Below are 23,080 nucleotides of genomic sequence, written 5' to 3' on the forward strand. Positions count from 1 at the left end.
CATAAACCATCTGGTGGTATGTCAATTCAACACTATTCAACTAAATAGCTAATCTGCCCCTGGGGAGCTAATACCCCGCACTGGCTAGCATGAGGTGCCAATCTCACACACACACACACACACAACATGCATCGATGCAGATGCACAGGCACGATGTACTGTACATATGGTCACACATGGTTGAAGACACACCCTGCCACACCCTCATTCCGCTAGGCAAACATGAACACACACATACAAAAAGCACACATACACATGCAGCCCAGTTCTTGTAAAACCTGACCAGTATCACCCCATTTCTGTTAATTACTATAATTCCTTTCAGCACACACACACACATGCACATGCACACACACACACACACACACACAAGAGAGAGTGAGGGGATTAGGAAAAAAGCATGCCAGGCAGTCCAATATGAGCCTTAAGACTTGTTTGGAATTGCAGATTTATTCCCAGCAGAAAAGTCATGGAGAGAGATGGAGATAAAGAGGAAAAAAAGAGAGAGACATGGACAGAAAGAAAGAGTTCGGCAGTGAAAGCACTGAAGTAGGTCAGTATTTCTCTCCACATGTGGAATCCTACACACTGCAGTGCATTATAAATGATAGCATACAGTGATACGCTGAGGCTGAGTGCACATACAGACGACAAAAAAGGTCAGTGAACGTCACATACATATTACTCCATACTACACAATAAATCACATGGCTATGGAAAATAACAGATACAAAGCAGGTTGCTAAAACCTCGGGCCCATTATACAAAACTTGTCCAACTACGTTTACAGTCTAAACACATATGTTGGCAGAATCATGTTCTGCCACTGCTTATAACATGAAAATTGAGCAGCAACTACAAAAACTGTAGATCAAATGAATTTTCAAATGAAAAAAAAAAAATTCACTTCTTACAATTCTCACATTAATAGCTATATTTATTCGCCTATATACACATATACGTGTGAACACAATCCACAATAATAACAAGATTGTTAGCTAGGAAATGCACTCAGAGCTAATCTCCTAATCTCACAGGAAGCAAACCAAAACTACTCATTTTGTGACTATTTAACAGAAGGCCAATGAAAATAAAACCAAGTAAGGCCTGTTGCATCAAATAAACAAGCTTAGTGAATCTCTATACCAGAGCTACAATGTTGTTGGCTCCAGGTGTCCACTTTAGACAAAAAATGTTAAACTTTTGTGATGTTCTTTTTTGTGAAGTTGGAGAAAACATAATTGTACTACCTTAGTGAATTATAACACAAAGCTCAGAGTCAAATATCGCAGCCAAATTGTGGACAGATTGCTTGACGTTTGAGGACAGATCTCCAAGATTCATTTGGGGATTAAATTGAAAGAGGGGTCAAATTTGGAGTCATTAAGGAAGTTTTGTGCCATCCCACATTTGACAGAAACAAGCCAAAACATGTAAACCTGCGTGTCATCCACAAAATAGTGGAAATTGATGTTATTCCTAGAGATTATCTGACCCGAAGGAAGCATATGAACAGAAAATAATGTAGGACCAATGATTGAGCCTTGGGGAATGCCACATGAGAAGGGGGCTGTGGATTAGGAGAAATCACCCATTATGGAAGTGAAGGAGGCCAGAGCAAAACCAGACTAGAGGCAGATGGTAGGTAAGTGGCCTATGAGCAGGAAGGAAGGAGCACGGAAAATCACAGCCATGTGATCAGAGACATTAAAATCCACTAATTCAATATTATTGGGAGAAACACCATAAAACAAAGTCAAGAACATGTCCCTTTATCAAAGTGTGTATCAAAACCACAGAGGATAAGCACTCTATCATATGTGGCCATAATAAATCAAATAAAATGCAGAAATCAGAAGCGTTGCTTCTGTTCATAATGTGGATCATGCAGAGGTAAGTGTCCGTAAAAATGAAAAGCAATTCACTGGATGAATTTTTAGCAAAGTTGTTGTTTGCCCGGGCTCTGGATTGTGATAGCAAGAGACTGTAGTTGATTGCTGAGTATTACTAAACAGCCAGAATATTATATAAGACTACTTCATAAAAATAAAAACATTCCAAGATCGGGGTTAGTATATAACCAACAACTGGGTTAAGCAAAGTGAAGGCTCGGGCTGTAAATAATCACACCGAGCTGTTTTGGAGGTAAATATAATGCTGATGTTGGGCTCAATATTACATACTGTATTTCTGGCTGCAGTGTCTCATTTGGACTTCATGCTCATCTTGTCACCATACCCAAAGGTTTCATTGCACAGCTATGAAAACAGCCAACTGTTTTTTCATTCCCAGAGCAACAAATACCAACTCTTTGTCACGCCAACACCAAGATTTTCTGATCACTCAAACCACTTTCCAAGGCGTCTAGGACGCATGTGACTACATATCATTTGTAGCGCTAACGCTAATGCGCCCTGATGCATCCCCGACAAGGACAAAACAGGAACACACCTCATCAGCAAAGGAGGTGGTGGTAGTTTTGATGAAAAACAACCACCACGTCCTGCGCTGACGCACATGTTCCTTCCTTAAATTCCTTCCTAAAACATCTTTATTTTCTAAGCTTGTTGTTGGATGGGATGAAATAAATCTGGCAAAACATTATAACATTTTTAAACTTTGAGCAGAAGTGACATAGGCAATAACAAATTCTCAACACAAGTGGTCTGCTGGACACCTTGGAGACGCATGATAGACAGAGGTGTGATAGGCGATGTGTCTCTGATCCCCCAAGACACACGTTAATGACAGGTGTAGACATGAGATGCCAAGGGGCATGACAAAGCATCGTTACTTGATTGTCTAGAAATGAGACTTCAAACAACATAAACCCTCAAATGTATTTGGGGAGACGCATGGTTGTCTACACTCTCCTGACACCAAGGACTGTATACCATAGTACACTGGAACTAAATGACAGTGTTTTAAAGGCCCAGCTGTAGGGCAGAAACAGCAGGACAGCATTTTGCCCTCGCTGCTCACAGACATAAAGGGTCAGAGTGTAGTTTTTACAGAGCCGTCTGCGGGACACAAACGCTCATGCACGAGCCATGCACCAAACTGGCAGGTTTGGTTTGGGTGGCTGCTCTTACAGTGTGAGACTGCAAATTGTTTCACATTTCTAGCTGACCTAGCTAACATAGTTTGGGTTACACATGCTGAAACACACACACACACACACACACACACACAAGGTGACCTGACCAAAACACAACCAGGTCAGAGTTACCTTAGTTTAGCCTGAAGTCCACAACCTGAGGCACACATTATCATCACACACACAAACACTCTGAGTGCTTCTCCTAATGTTACATTAATGGGTGAATCACAGAAGCCATTAGACAAATGAATGCAATTTCGTCTGGCCTCCCCCTTCTGCCTTCCACGCTACAGGCTTTAACAGAAACAGACTGGCCGGTCGCAGGCTATTTCTAAAATTAGCATGTTTATTTGCATTAAGTGTATACAGTCTGTATTGTGTATCAGTGAGCAATGCTTGGTGACCTTCCATGAGTTTTGCCAGAAGCGTGCTCAGAGTGAAAATAACCTACTTCCAGAAACTGCCAGAGAATTAGCCTAATTTGCTAAATGAGACTGTTAAGAAAACTGTTTTTTTTATGTTATATGTGATTTCCACAAAAAATCCCTCCGTCATTAATACACACCTAAACTACAGACATTTTTTATCATAAATGCATTTGTACCGTAAATCTATTGCAGTAAATTACATTTCCCAAGCTCATCAGGCCAAATGTAGAATGAATTAATTAAACCTAAAACTCAATACCTTATCACAGTCTACACAGGTCTTACATTTCTTAAGCAAGACCACTTAAAATGCAAGAGCGAGAAAATTCCTCACATGATTAGCATGAATGAAGCTTGATTATTACAGCTGCAAACATAAGACCTAATCAGCTGCTGAAGGTTTCAAGTTGGGCTCATTTTGGGATTATTCTCCTGGTTTCAGAGACTTGCAAGGAATTAACCATTTGTAAGAATTGGTTTTACAGTGACATTTGGCCAAAAACGATCTGCTCAGTGTGGGCATACCATTTTATAGTAGATCACATATTGCAGACACTACAGTGCACACTGAAAAGGTAGAATTTCTTCAAACACAATTAAACATATGGGTCTTTTATTATAATATCTTTGGCTATTACTTTCTCCTTTAACCACGTGCAATTACACATAAAGGTAATTGTTGTGCTTCATCTTTGTCTGTCCAGAAAGCATTCATATTCAGTTATGCCCATCCCAAACACTCACACAGTCTTTGACCAACTGCTACTGTTCCATTGCTCGCCACAATGGGAGATTCCATTAAAGTCATTTCGGATGATGCTGTGTGCTAATGGTGCTCTTCTGGGACAAACACAATAGAGGCAGGGCTGAGGAGGTGAAATGCCGCCGTTTTTCATGTAGATTTTGAGTGTGTATTTTAGTGTGTATATATGTGTGTAAACATGCCCCAAAATTCCTCATTTTACACTTGAATCTCATTTAACGATTTTTTCTCTAATGGCGTGTGTAGAATTTTAATACCCATGCCTGCATAAAAGAGCAGGTCAGTATCTTTGTGTGTGCATGGATGCTCGTGGTTTTGTGCACAGAGCCTCATCCTTGTTCTGCTTTGTGTAAAGCTTCAGTTTTAACAAATAATTATCTTACAACTTCCAATCTAATCAACAAAAATGACAGTTCTATTGAATAAGAACACCATGCACATCACCTATGGCCACTGTTATTGCCAATGGGCAGATTTCACAAGTTTGACTTTATACAGAGGAACCTGGCAAGGATGTCCTTTCCCTCCTTTACTCTTTGTTCATTGAACTGCTGGCAGCTGCCACACAGCAAACTACAAATATCAAGGGTCTAAAGACATCTAGAAAATCAGTCTATGCAGATGATGTGTGATTATTCCTACAGTACAGGACCCTCACTTGCCCCTTAGAAAAAAGCTTTACTGTTATAAAATACTTCTTTTTCAAGGCAGAATTTTTGACATGAGGACCAGTTCATTGGTGGTGGTGATTTGGAGGTGAGATTCTCACAATAAGTTACAACATTTTAGCTTTTTCTCTATAAGGGCCCTCTCATTTGAGCAGCGCTCGCTGTTAGGTTACAAGCGCCCCTTCGCTCAACACTGTGAAAAGCCATTGTGGTGCCATTGAAAATAATGGGCTTCAGAGCGCAGTGGTGCCATTGTCACGTTGTGTCTGAATAGACCTTAACTGTTCTGAAGCATTCATGTGCTGCTTAGGAAATTTTCACAATGAAACTGAGAGCTAGAGTGCTGTTTTGTCTGTAAATCATTCCTAGAGGATAAACCGTGAACATCATGAACGAGTTGGAACCGTGTTGGTGGAGGGCCACAATGAATCGAATCTTTTTTCACCTTTGTTCTCCACTCCTTAATGAGACTTACATATTACATTTATTACATCATGTACTACTTATACATTATATATTCACTGAATATATAACACGCAGTGAATGTAGGTCATACACATCTATGCTACTCTAAACTTGCATGATGTAAAGGTACACAGACATGAAGTGAGTTAGGCTGGAGTTTTTTCACTTAATCCCCCATATCATTTTTTACAACCACTATTTGAAATAAATTCTATAAAAATATTTCCAGAAGGCAAACATAGTCTGGAAAGACTTATTTCCCTCTTGCTGGAAAAGCTAAATACAAATACAAACCCAGTACATTTCTCCTGACAAATGTTTTTTTTTTTTGTATCTCTCTGTGCTGGAGCTGGAGGCATTAACAAGATACCTGCCCCCTCAACCACTTCTCTGACCTCCATATATACCCCCAACACAGCATCGCCAATTCTGTTCTACAAACACCCCAAAAATAGCCCTACACCCATCACACACAATTACCCTCAGCATCACAGCACTCTCATGGCTACTGGGAGCACTGCACACACACATAAATAAATACTGTAGGTACAAGCAAGCCAGCATCAAAATAAGTCGCAGCCGCTCCCAAACATGGATACACTTTCATGAAACTAAATAGAAGAAATACATTTCTAGCCATAAAAGATGAGCGCGATCAGTTAAAAGGAGCATGTTGAAGAGTCAGAGGAAAGTAAGAGAAAACCTCTCTGAGTTTTTTCCAGTCAGGAAGCTGAAGTTGAAGGTAAAAGGCTCAGCCAGTGAGTTTAGTTTTAAGTTTAATGTTCACCAGCTGGATGTTTTCAAGCTGCAATTTTCAGGTATACAGGAATACAAACAGTGCTGCCAAACTGTTGGTTTCCAACAATGAGAAGTTTGGATATATTCCAGTAGATCAGAGCCTTCTCTCATCTGGGTAGTATGATTGACAGGGCACTAACACACAGTGACTGATAACTGATGATAACTAAACATCATTTCAGTTTATTACAACCAGGCTGAAACTTGTTTCCCGTTCCAAAAATTATTCTGTCATAGCTTTGTTATAAAAGACGTACATCTACAATTTGCTGTGTTGAGTGAAGGCTGAACATATAACTTAATGTAACATTATCTAAGAGCCTTTCCTTTTATTTGACCACTGATATTAATCAGCATAGCTTGCCTAATTGTATTAATTAAGACTGATTGATTTAAATACATATAGTATGTTTATGTAGAAATATATACAGGCACTTAAAAACCCTTTCCTAAATGAAACATTTGGCTACTTTTCTGTTGATTCTGGGGCCTCTAAACGCTGTTTTACTACTAAAATTCTTTAAGTACAGATTCCATTTGTTGTGCAATGCATATACATTAGTGTATTTGTAAGACTATACAAATAAAATGAAGCAATTTTTACAAGCCATGGCAAATGAAAACGTCATATATATATATATATATATATATATATATATATATATATATATAGAATCAGGGTGGTGGGGGGGTTGCTGTGAAAGCACATTACTAATGCAGTAGACTACTAGCAGTTTACTGTAGTAGAATAGTCAGGTCTAACATGCAGCACTGACTTATCAGAAACAACAACTTACGTCACTGATGTGGACACTTGTCTTCTGTCTGTCCACCCACTCTGCTGTGACCGTTTGGCAGACCTGACGAGACACAAAGAGGACAAATACACAATATTACAACCTCTTGAATCCCGATGAGCTAACAAATGAAAACGTACAGTTCATTAATCGGTTTATAGAGGAAGCTTCACACCAGAGCTCAGTTTGGAATCAGTTTGGATCTGCAGCTAAACAGGATCAAGCTTGTTGTGTGAAGAGAGACAGGTTACAATAAAACAAGTCTGAAGACTCCAGACAGATGTGCTGACTGCTCATTAGTCTTTGTTAGTCTGAGCGCAGGAAGACGCGCAAGATACAGTAGAGCAGACAGCGGCACACACACACACACACACACACATCCACGCCTCAGGACTGTCTGCAGCCGTGGTGTTTCTTCAACTGTGTGTTTTGTGCTTTCAAAGAGCATGTCTGTACGCCAGCCGCTGCCCTCAGGATCACAGGATGCTCTTTCCCTCTTTCTTTTTGTCCTTCTTGTCTGTGTTGCTGCTGCTGCACATACTCACGCATACACAGAAACACACACTAACACAGAGTCAGCCTGGAGGTTGTGGAGAAGCCGCTTTGGGAAAATAAAACACTCTCTGCATCTCCAATACAGTTTGTGACAATAATGTGAATACAACAGAACCATGTAACTGTGCAAACTACACACAACTGTCCCTTTACCCATACACACTCAGCTGCAACAAAATGATACTAGTCACATAAGTCCATTTCCAGCACACATTATTGATTTTCTGTTACATGCTGTTATAGGCTTGTTGCTAAAGAGTTGTTCAAAAATGAAATATCTACCTGAAAGTAGAAAGTCATTAAAAAGCATTGCACTCTTATAACACTGTATGTATGTATGTGTATCCTGTTTTTTTATTCCATTTCTTCTTCTTCTTCTTATTTCTAAACCTGCCGAGGCATCTACACTACCCACAATGCAGCTCAACCTCAGACAGTTCGGTCAGAGATTTAGGTGCGTTATGCGACAACCGAAAATTCCAAAAAAGGTAAACAGAATGTGATATTTTTTAATCCTCTTTGACAAATACTCAACTGAAAACAGTGAAAGAGAACATATTTAATTGTTTCAATGATTTTTGTTAATACCAGTAGCATGTTTCAAACAAGTTGGGACAGGAGCAACAAAAGACTGGTAAAGCTGTGGAATGGTAAGGCAGGTAAACCAGCTCCTTGGTGACAGGGGATAGTATCATGACTGGGTATGAAAGGAACATCCTCAAAATGTCACTCACAAGCAGGGATGGAGCGAGGTTCCAATGAAATCCAACAAAAGCAATTCTGTAGTTCATGGTGACATCCAGTGCAGCATACTGGCCTGATTTCTGTTTCTGGTCTTTGTCAGGCACAAACTCTACGAGCCACATCAGCTGCCGACAGGTAGTGTTGCTGAGCGTCTGTCTCATCTGGTTACATTTCTCTGCAACTATATTTTTTCTGGTTTACACAAGTACAATCTGACTATGACAATGTGTTACTGAACATAGGGGAAACATAATGTTCCCTGCATGTATCTAGTGGGGGCTATTTTGGGTCTATCTCAGCAACTTAATGTAATGAAGCCTTTACAAATATGCCACCGCTTTGATGTGAATATGGTTGAAAATCAGAGAAATGTGGCTTTAATGGCTATACACAGCACATCAATAATTCAGAGTAAGATTTTCTTTTGTTTAGACTACTTAATTTTGGTATTCAATTATTCATACTGCATGAATGTAAGTGCATCTATCGATATAGCATAGTATATTTAGAGTGGTTAAATGTTCAGAATATCATCTACAAGCCGTTACATCATCTTTAACTCGATCTGATGACTAAAGAGTTCATCCAATGTGTTTAAGCAGCACAAGCCCTCTGACTACAGTATGGCACATACTGAACATCTGGGGGACAAATGTTTAACTGGGTTAAGTGCATTGCCAAAGGGCACAGCAGCAGTATGCCCTACTTGAGGAGACTGTGTATGTGAATATGGCTGCAGTGCTGTGTAATACTACTGACATGCACAGCAGAGACTCTCGTCATCATCTTGTTTGGCGGCAGCACTGTCTTAGCTGTGCTTGGGAAGACGTCTGAAGTTCTGAACCTGACCCAACTTCACCCCAACGCCATTCTCTCTGGGCCAAACAGACCTGACCACTGCAGCAGCGCAGCATCAAAAAATGACTGACCACAGACAGTACTGGTGATGCCTGCCAATCACAAAATGCTTGAAGGTTTCAAGGAATTCATTTGCAATGTCCTAAAACCCTTGTTTATATGTGTGTATGAATCAGATCAGGGTGAATGAAGTTTCTCCTACAGCCTCCTTATGTTTTCAGACATGCTAGGGTCACTACTGACATCATCACGTGACTTGTTACATATGAGCAATGTTGATAACAGAAGGGAAAAATCAGTACTGTACTGAATATTGAATTTGGATGCTATTATGAGGCAGCCTACTTTTACTTGAATATTTCCATTTTGTACTGTATTATACTTCTTATACTTATATATTATGTATTTTGATGCCTCTTGCTGGTTGACCAGATTTATGTAGCTACCACTTCAATCAGCAGGACACCCACAGCCTGTAAGATCATCAAAGACCAGAAGCCAGACAGTCTGTTTTTCAGTCTCAACGGTCCCAACGCTCTGTAGGTTTTCTGTCTAGTTATATTTCATAAGGGACTGTTTTGCACATGAGATGGGATGTAAACACAATTAACTTCAGTTAAGTAACTAGTAGGATTCCTGTAAAATAATATTGCCCACTATGTTCTGATGATCCCAAATAAAAAACTTTTACATGCTACAGTACCTATTATCATAAAACATAGTGCATGCCAAAAATAATTTTCTATACTTGAATGTTACCCATTACTGAAGTTATTTGAAGATATTAGCTTTCTCAGGAGCTTTGTGATGAAACCCTGAATGTCTATATATTTTGTTTTACAGTATTTTATTTTATTGTGCTTCTCATTTCCAGGTGTTTTCTGCTTAGTCAACACTTTGCTTCTCTTGCACTTGTTAGAGTGTCAATGGAGGACATTTTGCTCTCCTAACCACACACACTGTATCCATGTATCAGATTCACAGACGTGAATCTAGCTCTGTGTAAAATAACAAAATTATGTCCTGAAATGTTGGAGTGATCCATTCAAATGAATCGGGTAAATCGTAAATCGGGTGAGTTTCCCCTCAGAGAGTAAATAGTAAAGACTACACTGAATGTGTGAAGCAAATAAAGAAACAACTGATGTTGTTGATGCTCTCCATCAAACACACCCCAGTGTAGCTCTCTCTAACATGCTTTCAACAGCCGCATGGGACAATAAGAAGAGTGTGTGTGTGTGTGTGTGTGTGTGTCTCAGTGCGGGCACTTTGATGTCCAGTCTATCACCTGCTATTCCCTGCTGATCTGTAACAGGTTTAGTACTCACCAATTCACTAATGACTGTCCCAGAGGTGTGTGTCTGTATCTGTGTTTGTGTGTGTGTGTGTATGTGTGTGTGTGTGTGTGTGTGTGTGTGTGTGTGTGTGTGTGTGTTATGTTCACTCTATACATGCATATTACCTTCCTTCAAACAGCCTCCTATTAACCCTCCAGCTATGGCCTTTGAACCCAGTCCATTACTGTGCCCCCAACTAACCCACCACACCACCACCACCACCCCCCCAGCACACACACACACACAATAAACACACACACTTGAAGATCACGGGTCACATGCTAAAGAGGTTGTGGGGGAAATGTCTATGACAATGACATCATTTCCTTGGTATAAATGATCTTTAAAGGGGTTGCTATGACAACCACTCTCTGGAGTGGGTGGGATAATTGGGAAGTGTGGAAGGTGCTGGGTTCATGTTTGTGTGTAATGACAGTAAATAGCAATTGCTAATCCAGATTCAAAATGCATTAAAGCTTACAACCATTAACTTCAGCTCATTAATGAGAATCAGCAGGCAGAAACTTCAAACTTCCTTATGCTGGGTAATCCATCAATCCATCATGAAACAACATCTGTCACATTTTCATCCCTGTGTGGTAATGGAGTTGAAAGCAAGAGCTCTGACTAGTGATGCATTTATGTGCTGGTGAAGGGCTCTGAAATCTGAGATGTGAGAGTTGGTCTGTTTGAATGAGAGCAAATCAAATCCAGAAAACACACAAGCAAACATGGACTCTAAACTCTGAATGTTCAACACGCCTACCTCCAGTTTTATGGAAATATTAACAACATACAAGCATTTTTGGACTCAACAAATACGAAATACAAGCACAGACCTCTGACACAGTAAAAATATCTTTACTGTCCCATAAGTCTACATACCTGACAGAAAAAAATCTCTCAACTGCATCTCATCATTTGAACTCAAGCTTAAGGAACACCTTGAGATATGGTTGAAAGCTCAGGCAACAGCCACTAAGAGGACCTTGGGTAAAGAATGTTTTGTTAGCTTGTTTCAAAGGTCTAAAATGAACTTTGATGCTTTTCCCCTCTGAGACTATTAATAGTGCAGCATACTTAATGAAATTAAATTAATCAAAGCTTTAATTTCTACATCTCACCTCTACAATAAATTGTTCTGTTCCCTTTAGAACGTTAGATGCAGCGCTTAGACTGTTACTGAACCCTTCCAACCTTCCTATACACATTATGTATGCATGTCCGAAATTAACCCTTCTTTCCTCAACAAAGCTGTGCTCAATTAACCCACAGCCCCTCTATGGAAGCAGAGCGGGAACAAAACAAAGCAGTGTCAGATTGCGAACCTAGCCCTCTGCACCGAGCACCTCCTCCAGGGAAGGTAAGATGGAGGAAACTAGGATGGAGGATGGAGAGGGTGTGGGGTGAATGCGTGGTTGCCAGGCGATACGTGTGTATATGTGGATGTCATGCTTGGCAGGAGCTGTAGCTCGATGTTGCAGAATGACCTACTTTTAATCGAAAGGGAAAGAAAGAGCAAATAGAAAGAGAGAGTGGGAGAGGAGAGGAGACAAAGTGGGGATGCAGTGGGAAGACAAGCAGGTTCAGTGGTTTTATTTTATAGACAGACAGAAAAGAAAAGAGCAGGAGGGGAAGACAGGGATGGAGACAGAGAAAGAGAGGTGTTAAAGAACAAGAAAGATGTCCCTGAGGGTCAAGCAAGACGGATGCCATGAAAAGGAAGACACAGCAGAGAGGGGAAGCTGTAAAAAGAAGAGAGAATGATAAGTTGATTGACTGGTCAACTACGTGTGTGTGTGTGTATGGTTTTCCAGCCCTGAGGGGAAGCGCCCTGCAGCTCACTCCAAGATAAATCAATCCCAGAGTTCCCGGAGTGATATGAGTTGAAGTGCTTCCTGTGTCCACACAGCCTCTTTTATGAGACCTCTTAATAAATGATGACTGCCACCTGCAGCAATGGGAATATCCTCAAGACCTGTCATCAGCACAGTTTGACTGACTTGGACATAGAAGATAGATACATCAGGACTGAAGCAGATGCTTTGTGTTTTTAATCAAAATATCTTGATGGCAACATATAAAACATTCCATGTATTCAGTGTTTCTACAGAATTAAGCCAGTATGACATCATCTGGTCCACGCCGGGCCACCATGTCTGTGTCTGGTTTTGTGTCAGCTCTGAATGAAAACCACACATTCTCATTCCGCAGTCAGGTTAGCAACTATAAATATGCATATCCAGTTACACTTTTTGTTGAGCAACATTTCAGGTGACGGTCACAGTTTGGGTTGGTTTAAGCACAAAAACTACTTGGTGAGGTTTGGAAAAAGATTATGGTTTGGCTCAGGAAAACTACTTCCAGTCAACATTGAGTATTGGTTTCAAACAGAAATCAAACCCTGGTTTCCTGTGTGAGGGTCATGTGTGTGGTCCATGCTACTCCGGTTGTACTGTTTCTACAGTACGCTTAAAGTAAGTTATTAAAATTGCCTGCATAGCATGCACATGCAGAGTTTGGAGCTGTTTATTGTGTGCAAATTGAATGATAAATATATCTACCATATCAGATGGCAGTTTTTAATAAAAAGCAGTATCAGGCACAAACACTGTATCAGTCTTGCCCTCACAAGTAAAATGAATTTCCAGTGTTGACCCTATCGATGATAGCACTGTACGTTTTTCAGTATATACACACAAATACACACCAAGAAAAAACAAGGAGAGCCGACAGCAAGACAACATCATGCCAAGCCATCCAAATCCTCTGCAGCTCTTCCAGAACTGTGAACCACAGTCAGCTCACACTGTCTGAACAGGAAATACAAGAGGCGGGGGGACCCCAATCAGTTTGTTACCCCCTGTCAGTTTCTACCCATCACATCCACAAAGACAGGATGGAGGCAGGAAGACAGAGAGAGAAGCTGGGGGAGGAGAGACAAGACGGAAAGAGGTTAAAGATGTAGACAGCAAGAGATCAGCAGACAGGACCACAGAAGAGAAAAACAACAGAGAGACAGAGAAGATGTGAGGAAGAGGAGAGCTGAAAGAGAAAGAAGCACAAAGATGTACTACCAACTGGTGATATCATTCCTTACAGTAGCTGAATGCCACTGAATCAGCAATTAAATCAATATAACGACCAATTGTGGCTAATAAAGAGTGGTGTGAGCTGAGGAAAAATGATTGGATTTGGAGTTGTTCATTTGAAAATGGAAGTGACAGAGTCAGACAGAAGAAGGGGGAGAGAGAGAAATGTCAATGAAGACCACAACACATTTCTCAATACTCCAGTTTATCAGCCCAGTCATAATGCATATCAGCTGTAGCATGCTGGTCTGCTTAGCCCGGTTAGCACGGTTAGTCAAGCTCATGTAGAGTTGTCAGAAAGGATCCTCCCATGACATTTAGATCCACTGTATGGGAGCGTTTCCGTTTCCCAGTTAATCACATCAAAGATGGACGGTGACTCGTGTCAAACTGCAGGCTGATGTTGTCAGGTATATCTGTGAAAACACATAATATACGCTGGCATCACCCAAATGTGTCGAGGTAGGAGACAAAAACAACTGGAGGGTGAGTCTTACTCCCCACAGCGTTCAAGTAGCCCCTCACTGCAGATTCGGACAGTGCCAAAGCAATAACTAAAGTTTCAGGAGCGTTCATCACTGTAGGAAGGCAGCTCGAGCCTCACCACAGTGTGCCTTCATGTGTGCATGCTGGTCAGTCCGCTGTGTCTGCCCTGTACAAACAAGATTGACTGATTTGTTTTCACTTTCACTTATTGTGTTATTTTATTATTCATTCTGTTCATATATGTTGTAGCTTTACCTTCTCCCACTGACTCCTGTGGTGTTCACACAAATTCTTCAATTATTTAACATCAATAATCACATCAGACTTCCTGTTTATTAACAGTTCCAAAGCAATAACTCAAACCAAAAAAAAAAAAAATCACCAGGACCGGTTTGCAGCTAGGCTTCCTGACATCTCTTGTTTGGTGTATTTCTACACGTCTCAACAAAGAACCCTCCTCCATACTTCAGCTGAAATATTGAAGACCTCTCGCTGACATTCAAATCACACTAAAGACGTCCCCTCTCACCTTTGTCATGGCATCACATATTCATGACATACAAAGAGGCCATTTAGTGATCCCTCCAGGCACACTGTTCACAGTCAAAAACCACACCCACCCACTGGCAGCTGGCAGCCACCCAAGTACCTTTTAAAACACTCCCTCCATAGTGCTTTCCAATACAGTATTGAAAAAGCGCGAAAGGATCATGTTTTAGTCTGCCGTTTGTTGATATGATGCTGTAGTCAAAGCCAAATTTCTGTGTTATTTTTTGTGACCATTAGCACATAATATGAAATAATGTTGCTTTTGTAATATATTTTAGCTGTGACTCTAAACAACCAGGCCATCAGACAGCGGCAGTAGTGAATCAGTGAGCGTGCACAGTAGCAGATGAGAGGGCTTCAGCCAGCTGGAGGTTAAATAAATGTTAGGTCAGCTCTGAGGGCTCAGCCAGAGGCTTATGACAAGACTGCTGCATCTCTGCTCCACTGGAAATGGCTTATTAAGGCTGAATCCTCACTGCAACCTGCCTACCTGTGTGTGTGTGTGTGTGTGTGTGTGTGTGTGTGTGTGTGTGTGTACTTCCATACTTGATGAAGAGTGAATGTCCTTACAAAGACGCAAAGGATGAAACCACTGCACATATAAAGGCTGATCATGACACAGATAGAGCCTGACAAATGATTTTTTAGATTGTGGTGGGTCCAGACTGGTCTGTGCTAAATAGAGCAGGTCAGCATAAACAATGTGTCACCATGAATGACATCAACTTGTAGTATACAGGAGCTAAGGGTTCAAATATTTGTGTAATTTAGACACATCTGAGCACAATCCTGCAGTTTCTACCGCTTTACAACTGAAATCTGAATGGAGACAACTCTGATCCACAAACGTTCATTTTAAATGAAAGAGTGTTGCTTTTGGACATTCAGTGACAAGGAAATAAAAGCAACAAACCCATCCACCTCCCAAGTCCCAGGTTTTACTTTATGCCTCTTTAAATCAGTACTTCCTTCACTGGCGCTCAATGTTGGCAGTAGACACAAATTGTGCACTGCAGAACTGTCCATTATTAATGACACACCTTGTGATACTGGGCTGACGCAAGCCAAAATTGGCTTAATTAAGCTAATGCATGCAGCCTTTAAAATCTACAGGCCCTGACCAGAATTTAAGCAGAACAATTATTTTAATTAGCAATTAATCTGCCAATATATTTTTCATCCACCTCTTAATCAGTATAAAATGTCAGAAAGTAGGGAAAAGGACATCAAAAATGTTTGGGCTTTTTGCTTGACAAATTATTTGAAATAGTACATTTACTATCAAAATTGATTGATTTTCAGTGAGGTCACTAATCGCTTAATCAACTAATTGTTTAAGCATTACTGTATATTAAAATAAATGGAAACAAATCTGAAAGGTAGAATATCTTTACTCAGCTGCTAATGTCCACAAGAAACAGGTGTATGGTTCTTTCATGATTAAGGTTTAGACTCAAGAGTAGAACTAGTCTTAGTTTAAGGTTAGGAAATGAGCCGTCAATGGCAGGCCCTCATATGTATAGTGATACAAGAGTGTGTGTGTGTGTGTGTGTGTGTGTGTGTGTGTGTGTGTGTGTGTGTGTGTGTGTGTGTGTGTGTGTGTGTGCGTGTCTCCAGAGGTAATGTTCCTTTGTGCCAGCCAAAATAAATGAAAGGGTACAGTCTGGTCTTCTCTCGCTCTTCATCTCCCCCACCCTCTGACCCACACTCCCCATCTTGTTTTAAATTACCTCTCCCTCTCTCTCCCTTTATCCTCCTCCTCCTACTCGCCTTTATCTCATCTCTGTCAATCTTTTGTTCTCTTTGCCCACATGAGCTCATCACATTTGATTGTTGTTTGTCTCCATCTAATGCAAAACTCGCTCACTCTGCATTCTCTTTTTAACTGATTTCATTTCCTAAATTGCATCATCTCTGTCACTCCTGCTCCATGTTCTTTCTATTCTACTTATCACTCCATCCCTTATTTCACTCTTTCCCTCCTGTCCTGTTATCACTCCTCACTTTCTCCATCAATCTATCAACCCTGTCTTTTGCTCCATGCCTCCATCACCTGCTGTGGCGATGGCAGTTCACCACGCCACCTCATTATCACATCTGGATTTCACTTTGTGCTCCTCCTCCAACCATCGGCCCCTCCAGCAACCGCCCCCAACTACTCCATCCCTCCTCCTTTTCAACTTCCTCTTTTCTCCCGTCCTCCACCTCCATTCCTCCTCATCCAATGAGAAAACTCCCCGGTCACCAGGGCTCCTTAGCAACAGCCCCACAAGGGAAAGGCGGGATGGATGTGGGGGGAGGAAGGAGGAGGGAAATATGATTGGGGATGGGGGTGGGGGGGTAAGAAGGGATGAAGATGAGGAGGAGGAAGAGGAAGAGGAGGAGGAGGTGAATGGGTGGACCAGCGGGGGTATGAGGATGGAGGTGTGTTTGCCATTATCAAAGCGTTGTATCTGAGGGCTGTGTGTCTGTGTGGAGGAGGAAGATCATTCAGGCCTGAGAGGGAATCAGCAAAAATGCAATCACTGTGTTTTATCAGCGTGTGTTCGTCTCTTAATGCAACAAAGCTGAACTCACACAGCAAAAAAGGCTTCCTGTATATATAATCCAGAGGGCATCGCTTCAAAGTCTGGCCACTAGCTGCAATGTGTATGTGTGTATGAATGTGCATGTGTGTGTGTGTGTGTGTGTGTGTGCATGCATCCTAGACCTGAGTCAGGAACTAGCTGCAATCTCTCTCACAGCAAACTAGGATCCCTCTCAATAAAAACGCCAATTTTTCTGCTTTATATTCTAATTAATTAAAAAAACAACAACATTCTAAGAACAAAGTCAAATATGGGTATGAAAAGCAAGCAGGCTGCCTGGTAAGCTCCCAAGTGACTTACTGAAAGAGCAAATGAATAAACATGACTCTAACATGGTGTTGTCTGGATTCTAGAAAGTCTTTAAGGGGTATGTGGTATGAATTTGTCCTGTTATGTCGAAACACCAGCCCAAGCAATTACTAACAGCATTTCCCTCAGACAGCAGGTGATCAAACAATAAGCTGCAGTAAGTCACGTTCAGCCATACAAAACAGGCATTACACAAATGTGATGTTTGATGGCCTGACTGCTCTGTGGAACGAGCTGTTGATAGTCAGTGCTGTGTTTCTGATAGTAGCCAGCCACCATCACAGCATAATGCTGAAAGCTTAGTGGACGAATGTTCAACCTCAGTTTAGACCAGCAAGAGACCAAAATGAAATCACATCCTGCGCTGCTGCCTATTTCGGCCATGACTCCCTTGAAAAAGAGATTTTTTTTCATCTCAATTGGACCTCTCCTGGATAAATAAAGGTTAAATTTAAATTAAATTTAAATTAAAAAACAACTTCTCCCACAATTCAATAAATATTTCAGATATGGGGGCATTTGGTGAAATGGCTGATCCAGTCTCATCTGATTGTGATTTTTCAAAATTTAAACTTTGAACTTGGACATTTGAAAATATGGATTGAGGACAATAATTTAAAGTTTCATAGTGTATAAACCAATGCATTATGTACTGTTTGGTAGCATTAGCTTTCTTTTTTTTTTTCACTTATATATTTATTCAGTTTTGCAAAAAGGAAATCACACCATTCATATAAACAAAACAAGAAAACAAACAAAAACAACAAGGACAAAGCTGGGTGTACATGTAAATTACTATAACAGTATTGTTGTGCATCACTACTACAAGTCCCTGCATGGATGTATACAATCAAGGTGAGTGGCACATTAGGCTTGAGTGCTGGTCAGTCTCCATCGTGTTGCGCAAGATGATCTAGAAAAGGCTGCCAAATCTTATAAAATGCCTTCAGTCTATTTAGCAAGCCATATCTGAGTCTCTCTAGGTGTAGCACACCTGTCAGTTCTGTCAGCCAATCCTTAAAAGTGGGCACAGTTTCTGATTTCCACATCCTTAAGATCAATCTCTTAGCAATTATCACTCCATACATGAGAGTATTTTGCACAGAGTGGCTTTGAGTCAACAGGGACAGAGAATATCCAAACAGTGCAATGTTGGGATCGGGCTTAAATTCACTATTATACATTTCAGAAAACCATTTGAATATTTCACTCCAAAAATTATACAGGTTTGGACAAGTCCAAAACAGATGGGCAAGAGAGCCCTCAGCAGACTTACATCGATCACATAAAGGAGAGATGGAAGGATAAATTCTGTGTAACTTCGTTTTTGAATAGTGAAGCCTGTGTAATACCTTAAATTGGATTAGCTGGTGTCTAACATTAACAGAGCATGATCTGATTCTGCTGAGGCCCTCCCCCCAAACAATATCATCAATCTGTATTCCCAGTTCCTCCTCCCAGGTAGCATTAGCTTTCTAACAAGTGCACAAACACTCTGCTACCAGAACAGCTGAACAGTAAACTCTGTCTCCTGCAAAATCTGCAACCACAAAAACCTGTATTATGTCAAGTACCAGGCATATGGGGCAGAAAAAGCTTCATGTTCACTGATTTCTGTCATAACACAAAAAATCCTCTTTTCAACAACGAGACAACTCAAAGGCTTGACACACTCACACTGTACATTAATGTGTGTGTGATTCCTCAGTGACTGCCGGGGTCATGTGTACGGCTTCTATTAATATGTCATGAAGAGGCTTCGTGCAGGACACAGGTTTCAGATCTGTTTTAAAGGACGCTTGCTGTGTAAACATGGTATTCCAGTTCAGCCGAGCCAGCTGGCAGCAGCGTCTTGTGGGTCCGTTGAAGACTTTGTGACTGTATGCGCAGTCAGATATTCTGTTGGAGAAAATTTTAAAAAGCTACATCCTGTACGTTCTGCTTAAGCACTGTAAACAAGGAGGTGTTGTCTGAACATGAGAGTAGTCTTTGTCAGATCCACCTACCAGGTGTGTTTTAGCTGCATATGGAGGCTTTCCTGCAGAAGATCCGTTTGATAAATAGTGCAATACTGTGTCTATCAAATTATTGAATTTCATTCAATTCTGAATATTTTCTTATTGAATTGTTGATCTTTTATTCATCCACGTTGTGATTAGACACTATTCCTAATGACAAAATGTATATTGTAACACATGAAAACCTGAAAATGCTGAATTTGAGAAAAAAAAATAAAAGAGAATCTGGAAAAACGGATTTCACTGGACAGGAGCTTTTATTTCTGCCTCTGAAGCTGTGCATTGATGCAGCAGTCTTTGAGACATAGGTCTGATGCTGTTGGCTTATTAAATTCACATTCTAATGTGGAATAGAACTATAGATCCTTTCTGAAGAAGGAAACATGTTCACTGAATAAGTAAAGTGAAAAAAAAATCTTATATGGAGTACATACGTAGTTTGTGTATTGCTCAAACGAGTAACTACAGTATTGGTTGGTGTTGGGGTGAAGGGGGGGTAGAGGTAACTACTTATATGGTTAACACAATTCCTTTGTGCTGTAAATCAAGCCTTCAGATCAACAGTGGTAACTCGTAAGGTGGTGCTGAAGCATTTAACATATTGTGTTATTTTAGCAGTCATCAAGGGCTGATACAGGGGCTGACTCTGTAACGGTTCTTATGAATTGTAGATGGGGAATATGACTTGGGCTGAACATTTTTTTCCGTCATCCCTCTTTTTGTATTTGAACAGTTTTTCCTCATTGTTGCTCTTAATCTGGACAGAACTTATTTCATTTCGTTCTTTCTTTTTCTTAAAATTTACCATAATGCAACCTTGCAATAGATGTTTCCAGAGATCTCATTAAAAATGTACTGACTGTGTCTTTCTGTTGATTGGTGCCTAGCTGCTTTCTATTTTCCTGCTGAAAAGCAGTTCTTATTGGACAGTGAAGTAACCACAATGCATTTCATTGTGACTACATTCATCTACATTGTGTTAGCCCTATAAAATTATTGCCTGTGTGCTCTTTTGTATTGTGTTTGAAGTAAGCAATTTGGATTTTACTTCATTTTCAATGTATTTCATACCAGTGGTTTGGAGTGAGTTAGCTTCAGAGCTCTACTGTTCTACTGGAAAAATGTTTTGTTAATTATACTGAATCTTTCAAAATGATAGGAAATGAAATTGTAAAAAAAGAAAAAAAGAGAGAAGAAAAAACTTGAACCACACTGAACCACTTAAATCTGCCTCTTCCTCATTTGTCTACGCACCTGTGTGTGAGCGTGTGTGGGTGTGTGTGTGTGAGCGTGTGAGCGTGTGTGTGTGTGTTTGTGTGTGTGTGCGTGTGTGTGTGTGTGTGAGAGAGTGTGAGCGTGAGGCTGCAGGACAGACCAGCCAATGGCAGAATTACTTAAATTACCGTGGTAACCTCAGGCAGATGGGCCCATGCTGGAAAATTAGGCCTGGTAGCCAGACTTAGACACACACACACACACACACACACACACACACACACACACACACACACACACACAGTTGTCCTTTCCAATTTCCCTGGCATAATTATACCATTACCAAATTTCATTTTCCTAGGTCTCTCTCCCCCTTTCCGGTCCTTTTCTCCTCCTTTCTCTTGCGCAGACATCTGTAAAATGACATTAAGTCCATTATCGGATGTGCATGTCCATCTATAGGGACACTGGACAGAAACCTCCCTGTCCTGCACCTCCCTCTCTATTCATTCATTATGTAGGATGATATTACATGTATTCCCCCCATCTCTCCTTCATCTCCTCCTGTGGAAAACACAGCTGGTCTGAGGTCAGTCTTATGTATTTTGAATGAACAGTTTTTCTGTCTTTACCATTTTACTCCTGCTCTCTTTTCTTATCCTGTTTTCAGATTCGGTTTGGTATATAGTATACAGATAATATACAGAACACCTAAACTTTACAGTCATGAAGAACAACACATCCTCTTTGTTTCAGCCCCTCTTAGCCCCTCAGGTCCTTATCTGGCTTTTTCTTGACACAACACCAGCTCAGTGTGTGTGCGGCTGTATTTGTGTTCATGTGCTTGTGTATTTGTGGAGATGAAGCGCTTGTGTGCGTCTGAACGTTTGAGCACTGTGAGGAAAGCCCTCCCACCCCTCCTGGGGGGTCCATGGTGTTAAAATGACTGACATGTCTGTGTGCAAGTGTGTGTGTAGTGATTACTTCTCTGGTAGAGTGGTTAAAAGGTGTGATAAAGTCTGTCTTTGTATGTCTGTGAGTGTGTGTGTACGTGCGTGTGTGTGTGTGTGTGTGTGTGTGTGTGTGTGTGTGTGTGTGTGTGTGCGCGTGTGTGTGTGTGCGTGTGTGTGTGGGGGGGGCGCGTTTAAGGGGATTAGGCAGGATGATGGTGTGTGTGTGTCTGTGTGCCTATGTACACACTTTTGTAAGAGTGGGTGGTTTTGTTTGGGGGTCGCTGAGTCTGTAAAAGTGTGTGTGTATGCATGTGCGTGTGTGTGTGTGTGTGTGCATGTGTGGGTTATAAAATTGCAAGAAGGCTGGTTGAGTGTTTGGAACTGCTGACAAATCTAATTAACACTTTGGAGATATCTATCAGGTACAAAATACACACAAACACACACTCACACGCAGACACAGACATCCCTGCCTTAGAGGAGACAGTGGTTAGTTCCTTAAATCTTTTAGACGCAAAGCACTGAGTACTAATTACAGAATTAAGTAAATAATTACATTTATAGTTTCAAAGTGCTCTGGGAACAGAACAGAAAAAAAAACATGACATGAAAAACACAGAGACGTTGAAAACAGCTGTACTGAAGAATCAGCAACACCAGCATTTAAAATGAGGTATCAGAGAGTGGGCTGGAGGTGACGGAGAGCTGCCCTCATAACTACCACACAGCTCTGATGGTGTCTGACCAGGACGGCATCATTGTTTTCTGATAACTTTCTTTTACCCAAATGCAGCAAAATGCACAGCCAATTGTGTTTCCATATTTATTCACTCTGGAGATGTTTTCTTGAGTGGGAAAAACGTCAGCTTAGTGTGGACAGAAAGCTAAAAAAAACAGTGTTTCCAAATTTTGCACGGTTCATGTGGTTGTTGTCTTAAATTGACATATAGTGTGACCTTTGTCTTGTTTTCATTATAAATGTCTATACAGTCAACACATCCTCACACCTAAACATCTGAATAGGTCAATTGGCCCATCAATGTCAATTGCCAATGTCAAAAATGCAAATGGCCATTGAGCGTACTGTTAAAAAGTGGATTTAAAGTGTGGAATGGCACGGTAACACATCCACAGAAAACCCAAGTGTACCGAACACTGTCTCCTGGGGAACACCACACATTTCAGGAGCTGCGACAGAATCACTGACTCCTTTTCTGGCCACTGTGTGAGCCCATCTACAAAGACACCAGGGTCAACAATGTTAAATGTAGCACTGATATATACAATCTTAGTAAACTACTTTGTTATCTGCATATAATGTCACATACAGTACAACACGCATACATCATGTCTATCC

The sequence above is a fragment of the Chelmon rostratus genome, chromosome 2 (assembly GCF_017976325.1).
Source record: "Chelmon rostratus isolate fCheRos1 chromosome 2, fCheRos1.pri, whole genome shotgun sequence".
Taxonomy (NCBI): Eukaryota; Metazoa; Chordata; class Actinopteri; order Chaetodontiformes; family Chaetodontidae; genus Chelmon; species Chelmon rostratus.